General features: G+C 40.5%; 1 long non-coding RNA gene across 1 annotated transcript; it reads left to right on the top strand.

Annotated features, from left to right (window-relative positions):
• The first annotated feature begins 29 nt into the window (after positions 1 to 29).
• LOC311125953 lies at positions 30 to 6,979 on the top strand. The gene is made up of 2 exons (XR_014612927.1): positions 30 to 1,494; positions 2,943 to 6,979. It is a non-coding gene; the product is annotated as an uncharacterized lncRNA (long non-coding RNA).
• The last annotated feature ends 2,126 nt before the right edge of the window (positions 6,980 to 9,105 follow it).

The raw sequence follows: 9,105 nt of genomic DNA on the forward strand, positions 1-9,105 counted from the left end.
TGTGGCAGATGATAGCGAAGGCTAATCCACTCTGAAAGGCTTACGAACAAATCCATCATATCCCATCCAAAACACCAGGGCAGTGGCCAATTATGGAAGGAGCCTAATGAAAATTCACATCAATTAAAAATGGCAGCCAAAAGGGTTTCAGAAGAGGCTTTTTGATTTGCTTCCAAAATAACGTGTTTTTTTCTTTCTGAAAGCATCTGTTCCGATTGTTCATTCACATTTAGATGAATGTTATGGCTTGATATTTAATTTGATATGGTAATTTACTAGTTGCTTTCATCCACTTCTATCCAAAGTGGCTCTTATTGATATTGATTCGGTATGTGTGGCCACCATGTGGGAAACCTACAGCCATAGAGATAAAATCTAATAGTGTTCTGTTTAATTCTGTGCCCACAATATCTGGTGATGCAAGAACTACACTGAACAAAAATATAAACGCAACATGCAACAATTTAAAAGATTTTACTGAGTTACAGTTCATATAAGGAAATCAGTCAATTGAATTTAATTCATTAGACCCTAATCTATGGATTTTACATGACTGGGAATACAGATATGCATCTCTTGGTCACATATACTTTTTTTTTTTAAGTATCAGAAAACCAGTCAGTATCTGGTGTGACCACCATTTGCCTCATGCAGCCCGACACATTTCCTTCGCATAGAGTTGATCAGTCTGTTGATTGTGGCTTGTGGAATGTTGTCCCACTCCTCTTCAATGGCTGTGTGAAGTTGCTGGATATTGGCGGGAACTGGAACACACTGTCGTACACGTCGATCCAGAGCATCCCAAACATGCTCAATGGGTGACATGTCTGGTGAGTATGCAGGCCATGGAAGAACTGGGACATTTTCAGCTTCCAGGAATTGTTTACAGATCCTTGTGACATGGGGCCGTGCATTATCATGCTGAAACATGAGGTGATGGTGGAGGATGAACGGCACGACAATGGGCCTCAGGATATTGTCACGGTATCTGTCTGCATTCAAATTGCCATCGATAAAATGCAGTTGTGCTCGTTGTCTGAAGCTTATGCCTGCCCATACCATAACCCCACCATTGGGGCAATCTGTGGCCTTTTATTGTCCCCAGCACAAGGTGCACCTGTATAATGATCATGCTGTTTAATCAGCTTCTTGATATGCCACACCTGTCAGGTGGAGAGATTATCTTGGCAGAAGGGAAATGCTCACTTACAGGAATGTAAATGAATTTGTGCACAACAGTTGAGAGAAATAAGCTTTTTGTGTGAACTGAGAATTTCTGGGATCTTTTATTTCAGCTCATGAAACATGGGACCAACACTTTACATGTTGCGTTTCGATTTTTGTTCAGTATTTATTCTAACCAACTGAGCTACCAGAACCAATGGTTTATTTCCTGAACGGGTTGATGTAGCTGAGGGACCAGACCCATGTGAAATGGCTGAGAAACCCAGGTTCCGGAAAGGTCCAGATGCCTGTTTCGACAACAACGAGAGGGTAAGTCACCGTCATTATTTTGTCATCCTCTGTGTTTAAAAATGGCAAACGTCAAATTTAACGTCACAAACGCAAACTAACAATAAACTAATATGTTTCCACAATGCATGTGCTTTTCTCTTTGTGCATAATTTTCTCTTGTTAATGTTCCATCTTTTACTCAAAATGGCTGCCTCTTTCTCTACTCCTGTCTTTGGGTTACTATATGTGCAGAGATTTCCCACACAAATACAACTATTGGCTGATATTGACATATTGCACTGTATGGTTCAAGAGTAAGCAAATATGTAGTGTTAACGACAAATTATTTGTGTGTGAAATCTCTGCGCTTGAATGCTTTGATTTGTTTTTTCGGACTAGTCTTATCCCAGTGGTAAAACCTTTTGGTTTCTCAAAGTTTTCATGATGGTGTTAACTTCTTATGCTTGCACGCTTTCTCTTTCTCCTACACACACACACACACACACACACACACACACACACACACACACACACACACACACACACACACTCACACACACCTTTCTCCTATTTAGATGCTTCTCTCTGTTTCTATCTCTTCACGTTTCCACAAAGTGTTCTGTTTTCTCCGTTCTTTGCACATGGACTTTCTAACTGCTAACTGTGGAATGTTTGCTGCATGACTTTCTCTTTCTCTCTGTTTCTTTCCTGCTCTTTGATTGGCTGTTGATGGTTAGGATGAGCACATGTGCCGGACGAGCGCAGGCTCTCCATTGGCCTCCTCTCTGCTCATGTTACTGCTGCCACTGTTCATGTGCTGTCTCGGGTCAGTCCCATCAAGCACGCTCTCTCTCTTTTTTTCTCTCTCTCTATCTCTTTCTCTCTTTTTATCTCTTTCTCAATCTGTCTCTTTTTTACTCTCTTTCTATATCTATCTCTCTCTCTTTAAATCTCTCTCCCTATCTCTTTCTCTCTGTATCATACTTTGTATTTCTGTCCATCTCTCTTTATCTGGTTCTTGTGTTTGTCTACTGACATGTGTTTACTAATCTAGATGCTAGCTAACGCAGCCCCTTGTTTCCTAATTTCTCTGTAACAGATTATTATTTATTTTATGATGTAGCAAATTATATATGCCTGAAAATATTATTTGTTAATGCGTTCCACTCAATAGAGCTGTACAGATTATCAGACATCAGATTATCAGACATGGATTATTCCATACTCAGATTACAATTATTCCATAGATACTCCATTCTCTATTCAGTGTGAATATGCAGTCTAGTACCATTATACCTTGCTATATTCAGTCATCACACATAGCTTTATGAATACGTAAGACATGTAAGACATACTGGGCTGCTGTACCCCTATTCAACCTATTACCTTTTAGTCAGCAGGGTCAGAAGGTCATCAACTTGGTTGTGTCTGTCACTAATTTGTCCCCCTGCCACCTTCCTCCTCCCCACTTGTTGCCGTGGTCACAGGAGGAGGACTTTGACTGTGGTGGGGCGTCCGCTCTGAGCCCTTCCCTGCTGGCCATGGTGGCGCTGCAGCTGGCCCTGCTCTGGCTCCTGGCCAGCTCGACGCACCACGCTGTCCCCTCGTGACCTCTGAAGACCCCGGTTGCCCCCCTGGCAACCAGCATGCAACGCCGCCTCAAAACGCTGAACTGAATCCGAAACCACATCCTGACAGATTTTCTTTTGTGATATTTGCGTTTTTCAAGGGTTTCGTTACATTTCTTCACCCGGGGGTGGGAGAAAGTGAGGAAAGCTAACGTCAGTGGGACGTTAAAAAAAATGATTCTAAGCGAGAACTTTCATCCCTGACCCCTGACTTTTCCCCTCCAGCCATCTGAGTTTAGGGGAATCGAGTTGATTAAGTGGTGAACTTTGACCTTTGTTTGGCTCGACGATGACAACCCTGCGAATGCTACAGGTTGGACTGCCTTACAGTGCCAGGTGGAAAGTGGAAGGACTGCCTCTTCTTTTTGGGTTCCTTTTAGGTTCAGTTTGGCTTTTTGTGATGTGCCCTTCTAAAAGAGAACCCCATAGATTTATATTCAACACTGCCAGAAACAGTGCTGCCCTTCGCAACCGTCCCAATTATTTATTTATTTAAAAGCGTTTTGCAGTGGCTTGTTACTCAGTATTGAAATGTTTGTTTGTTTTGTTCAAGTTGCAGTAAGAGACACACAAATGTTCAATAGGAAGTCAGAAATCAGACCGTTTTTTATTTTACATTGGGGTGCTGTTGGCATTATTCTGTTTGTTTCAACCCCCATTTAAAAGTAGCAACACATTTACATTCACACTGCTGTCCTCTTGTATAGATGTGGTGTACGACGATCATATTCATTCACAGACATGTGGTCACATGTTTACCTCCACTTTTACCTCCACTTACTAACCCCAGTTTGAAATTATAGATCCCTATCTGTTTGCGGTCAACCACTTCTCCCTCAAGCCTGACCACATATGGTCAATGTCAGTATCTGGTCCCTCTGAACTAACCATCATTGCCAAAGTGCAGTTGACCAATCAGGGCACCCCGGCTGGCCTCTAGTGCGCTCATTGGTCTAATCTCTAGTGCCATGTTGATTCTTAGTCAGACAACCCCTTTAGCTCTATTTATTTGACTGTGTGGCTACTGACCTGAAGAAAACTTGATGTGTTTGGTATTTATTTGAATATTTAAGTTTGTTTTAGTTTTTTGTTAGGATGAAGAGTATAGCTGCATGCTACTGTGTTATGTTGGCTTTATTGCCATTATTTTTTGATTGATTTCAATGCAATGGATATAAAATTAAGAGAAACAATCGGAGGGATGTAGGAAATGTAGACTTTGGTACATGACAGTATACTTGTGCTTGCCAATGTGTCACTTCTTGATTTCAGTATCGTTGAATACGTGACTTGCAACTAGAATCTGTCTTTCACAATGTTTTGCCCGCTATTGAAGATAACTATTCCCCAAATCAAAAACAATTGCACCTCGTTGCAAAGTGAATTTCCCCCTTAAAATGGAAATCGCTTCAAGACCTAGTGAGAATTTGTATCAATACAATCCAATCTAAATTCATTCATATCAGTGTGGATATCAGTCCTGTTGTTTTTTCTTAGTTTTTGTGTGCATTGTGGTTCTAGTACTTTAATAACTTTACGAATTAGAGATTTTGACACGTAGTTAAGATCTGTTGTGTCTCATCATCAAGACAGATTGACATACTGTCTTTCTGAGTGTACTATACTATGTTATACACCTGCTAACTCATTCCTCCACAAGAACAGCTGCCAAAATACTTAAGAAATAACAGAAATGTGCCTCATTTTATTCAGGACCAAATCTGGACCCATCAATCATCCTCGCCAAATTATTATGCTGTGGAATAACTTTGAGTGAAAGGAACGTAAGGTTACGTTTTTTTATTCAACATTTTAGAAAACAGGTTTTATTATCATGTCAGAATATCAACAATTCCTCTCTAAATTGATTGTATTTGTCGTATTTATGAACATGGTTCAAAAGAGGGACATGGTAGATATGCTGTGCTTTAAAAAATAAATACGTTTTTTGGGGGGTGATGAAATTCAGCTAGTTCGACTGGGGTGTGATCAGATATAGTCGTTTAATGTTACTGATCTGTTATAGAGCAAATATGGGGGAGTTCCTGGCACTGAATTTACCTCTTAAAAGCTAACAAAGATCATTTCAGACAATGATTCAGATAACAATCGACAATCATAGTTTCCGAAAACTCACTTAAGACTAATACTAGTAATACGTAATTGAATTAATTGCTGTAAAGGAAGATGCAAACTGCCACCAAAACAGTGACTTTAAAGGAGCCCTGGGGTAATGTCAGAAACATTCACGCATCGTTTCCATTGAAAACAGAGGCATATGGACTCAGGAAATCACACAGTCAATTCAATGTAGAATTAGGAAACCACATGATTACGCTGTGTGGTCTCTAGTGCCATTGTAATACTTCTCTCCCTCCCTCCCCCCTCATTATCATTGCGTAAGTTATCATTACAAAAGCGTTCTTACGTCACCCAGAATAAAATCCATCTGGGCTTTTTCCATTTCTCTGAAACACAGAAGGGGAAGGGGACTTTTGTTATGATCCCAGTCTTAAGCTAGGATTATTTGCCCATATGTTATGAGGTGAAACTAGAGCACCATCACCAAAGGCAGACTTCTGTCATGTCCGAAACTATACGAGTGGTCTGAGGTGCCGTTTAGGGTCCCGTATTGGTTGTTTCAATATTCTGTGGTGAAACTAACTAACATACTGGTATTTAAGATCCTCAATATCAACGAACACTCAAGAATATCAAGTGCCATAGGACTCTCTTTCTCTGTTTACTGGGAAACCTATTACTAACGTTTATGCAATGTTTACGATTGAATAAATGCAAATCTCCTATCTATTTTCCCTGTGCTGCATGATAATGCCATGATATCAGTGGTAGGCAATGAGATAAATTATCCTCTGTGTGTTCCTGCTTTATTGTGTAACGTTGGGATGGGAAGCATTATACTTGTCGGGTGTTTGTTCATGATATGATAACGATACAGCTTCTACTGCCTTTTTCTTGAGGAGACAGTATTTGGTACCACCCTGGTCTGAGTGAGCTCAGTAGAGGAACCCCTGTTGGCTGGTGTGGTGTTTAAAATGCAGTGCACACTCGTTTGATTGGTTAAAGCCATGTGTCAATCGGTCATCTTCTTTGAGCCAATTGGATGTTACACTAGCTGGGCATCGTGTTGTCACTGGTTCGAATACCCGAGCCGACAGGGTGAAAAATCTGTCAATTTGCCCTTGAGCAAGGCACCTAACCCAATTTGCTCCAGGGGGGCCATACTACTATGGCTGACCCTGTAAAACAACTAATTTCACTGCACCTATCTGGTGTATGTGACAATGCATATTTTTTTCCTCTCATCACAGGTTGTCACATTTAATACCAGACTTTTGGGAAATGGTGTTGGGTTATTCCATGCCACTCGAAGTGCTAAAATCAGATGCTGTCACCTCAGGAATAACATATTAGCAAAGTGATTGGAAGTGTTTTTCGGTGCTGTGGTGCTCTCTGTGTGGATTGTGTGGGTTATGCTTTTTCTGGACTCTTTTCTCAAGAACGCTCAGTGTGTGTTTTAAGGGGAGTGTCCCATGCCTGCCGCACTATGTCAGACTATTGGTGGGACTGCCCCTCAATCTTTCTCTGCCAGCGTTTTCATGGCAGACCATTGGTGGACCTGTCGACCAATCTTCCCTTGCCAGCCGCCCTTTTGGCAGGCTATTGGTGGGCCTCCCCGTCAATCTCCCTTGATTGTGCTTCTAAGATGTTACACTTTTGTGGAACTTGATTCGCCCGAATCAGTCATGTATACATTTGTACAATACTGTTATTATTCTCGGCCGAAAGAAAGAAAATAATAATGTTTATAATCCTGGAAAATGTTTATTCATGTGCAAATACAGTATATTCAGAATAAAACTTTCTAATTATTATATGTTGCATGGTGTCCTCTTGCAATTCTGGGCCCTTTCCTCCCCAATCCAGATTGAATTACTGTTATTGTCATGTTGCCAAAACACATTTCCAACTTTTCCCCACGAAGTGTGTGTGAGAAACTGAAAGAAGCTGCAGTCTGCTATCCCAGTGTCCCCCAGTGACTCCCACCGACCAATCAGCTATGAGAATTGAAGCCGGGCCAACAACAACATCCAGGAAGTGAAAGTGAAGAGTATCTATATATCTCTGAGGTTATGACATTGAATTTGTTTAGCAGACACATTTAGGAAGAATGGAGAGCTCCAGCTTTTTCAGGTACAGTTTCATCCCCCCTTCTCCGACAGTATGTTTATCGAATGTAAATTGACTTAGTCGGTAGCAGAGGTCCTTCTTGGACTTGAACCTGAAACCAGCTGCTGTCAAGTCCACATCCTTTGCCACATACTCCCTCACAGCTCCCCAAAGACGGACTACATGCTCTTTTTACTCTTTATGATCGACGTTAAAATTGTCCCTTATGCTGTATGATATACTGCAGGCCCCATGAAGGAACACTTAAGTCTCTCTGGTGCTAAGGGACATTTTAATGAGTCCAATTACAATGCCTTTAGTATTTATGATTAATAAAGCAGTCTTTATTATTGGTAGCACAGCTGTGGAAATGACTAAGCGGAGAGCAATAATATGAAATTACATATTTTACAGACCCCGAGCAGGAAATTGACCATAACAATTACGACCAAAGCGCTCAGTCGTTCCCTTATTATCTCTTTGTAAGAAGTCATAATAATATCATAAACTATAAAGATAAACGATAAACATTGTATAGAGTCTGTAGTAGGGCGTAGTGAAGGTCAAACTCGGCAGTGAAATGCCATAGCTTTCAGCAGCAAATGGTAGAGCTGAGTAGAGTCCCATAACGTTAGTTGGCAAACGTTCATTGGACATATCACTTCACATTTTGACTGACCTTTTGACACGTGATACATCCAATCCCTTGACCTATATTTCAAACTAGACTGCATGCTCAGTCTGCAGTCTCTACTCTTTCACTGGAATATGTTTTAGTAAATAGATGCTTTTTTACCTAAATTTACCTAAATCATCCAGTTATAATGCATTACAATACATTGTAGGACTTGTCATGAGCATGTACAGTGAGGGAAAAAAGTATTTGATCCCCTGCTGATTTTGTACGTTTGCCCACTGACAAGACATGATCAGTCTATAATTTTAATGGTAGGTTTATTTGAACAGTGAGAGACAGAATAACAAAAAAAAAATCCAGAAAAACGCATGTGAAAAATGTTATAAATTGATTTGCATTTTTGAAGAAACTTAATATGCTTCTCTGCATCTCTACTAAAATCTGGGTAAAATAATGAAAGGAATGTGAGTCTTATTTAGTACAGTTAGTTATTGCTTGTTAAAGGACAGGTAACTACATAAAATAATGGAAACAGTTGAGTAAATGAGGGATACAAAGTATATTGAAAGCAGGTGCTGAGTTAATTAAGCAATTAACATCCCAAAGCAGGTTCTTCCATACAGGTGTGGTTCCTGAGTTAATTAACATCTTAGGGTCATGTATAAAAATGCTGGGCAGGCCATTATTTTGGCTACCATTGCTATGCCCCCATAGGATGACAATGCCCCCTCCACAGGGCACGGGTGGTCACTGAATGGTTTAATGACCAGATCTCAACCCAATTGAACACTTATGGGAGATTCTGGAGCTGCGCCTGAGACAGCGTTTTCCACCATCATCAACAAAACACAAAGTTATGGAATTTATTGTGAAAGAATGGTGTCGCATCCCTGCAATAGAGTTCCAAACACTTGTAGAATCTATGCTAAGGTGCATTGAAGCTGTTCTGGCTCTTGGTGGCCCAACGCCCTATTAAGACACTTTATGTTAGTGTTTCCTTTATTTTGGCAGTAACCTGTAGTCAGACAAGCTAGCTGCTCTAACTTGATTGATAGCCTGAAATGGCATATTGGTAGCTAGTTATGAGTTTGAGAGATTGGGAACCTATCTTGGCTAGCTAAAGCCAACTTCATAAAATTGCTAGGTGGCTAGTAATATTACAGAGAAACAACAACAAAAAATATCTATATAGGC

This window comes from Coregonus lavaretus, assembly GCF_964263955.1.
Source record: "Coregonus lavaretus genome assembly, contig: HAP1_SCAFFOLD_5596, whole genome shotgun sequence".
NCBI classification, from domain to species: domain Eukaryota; kingdom Metazoa; phylum Chordata; class Actinopteri; order Salmoniformes; family Salmonidae; genus Coregonus; species Coregonus lavaretus.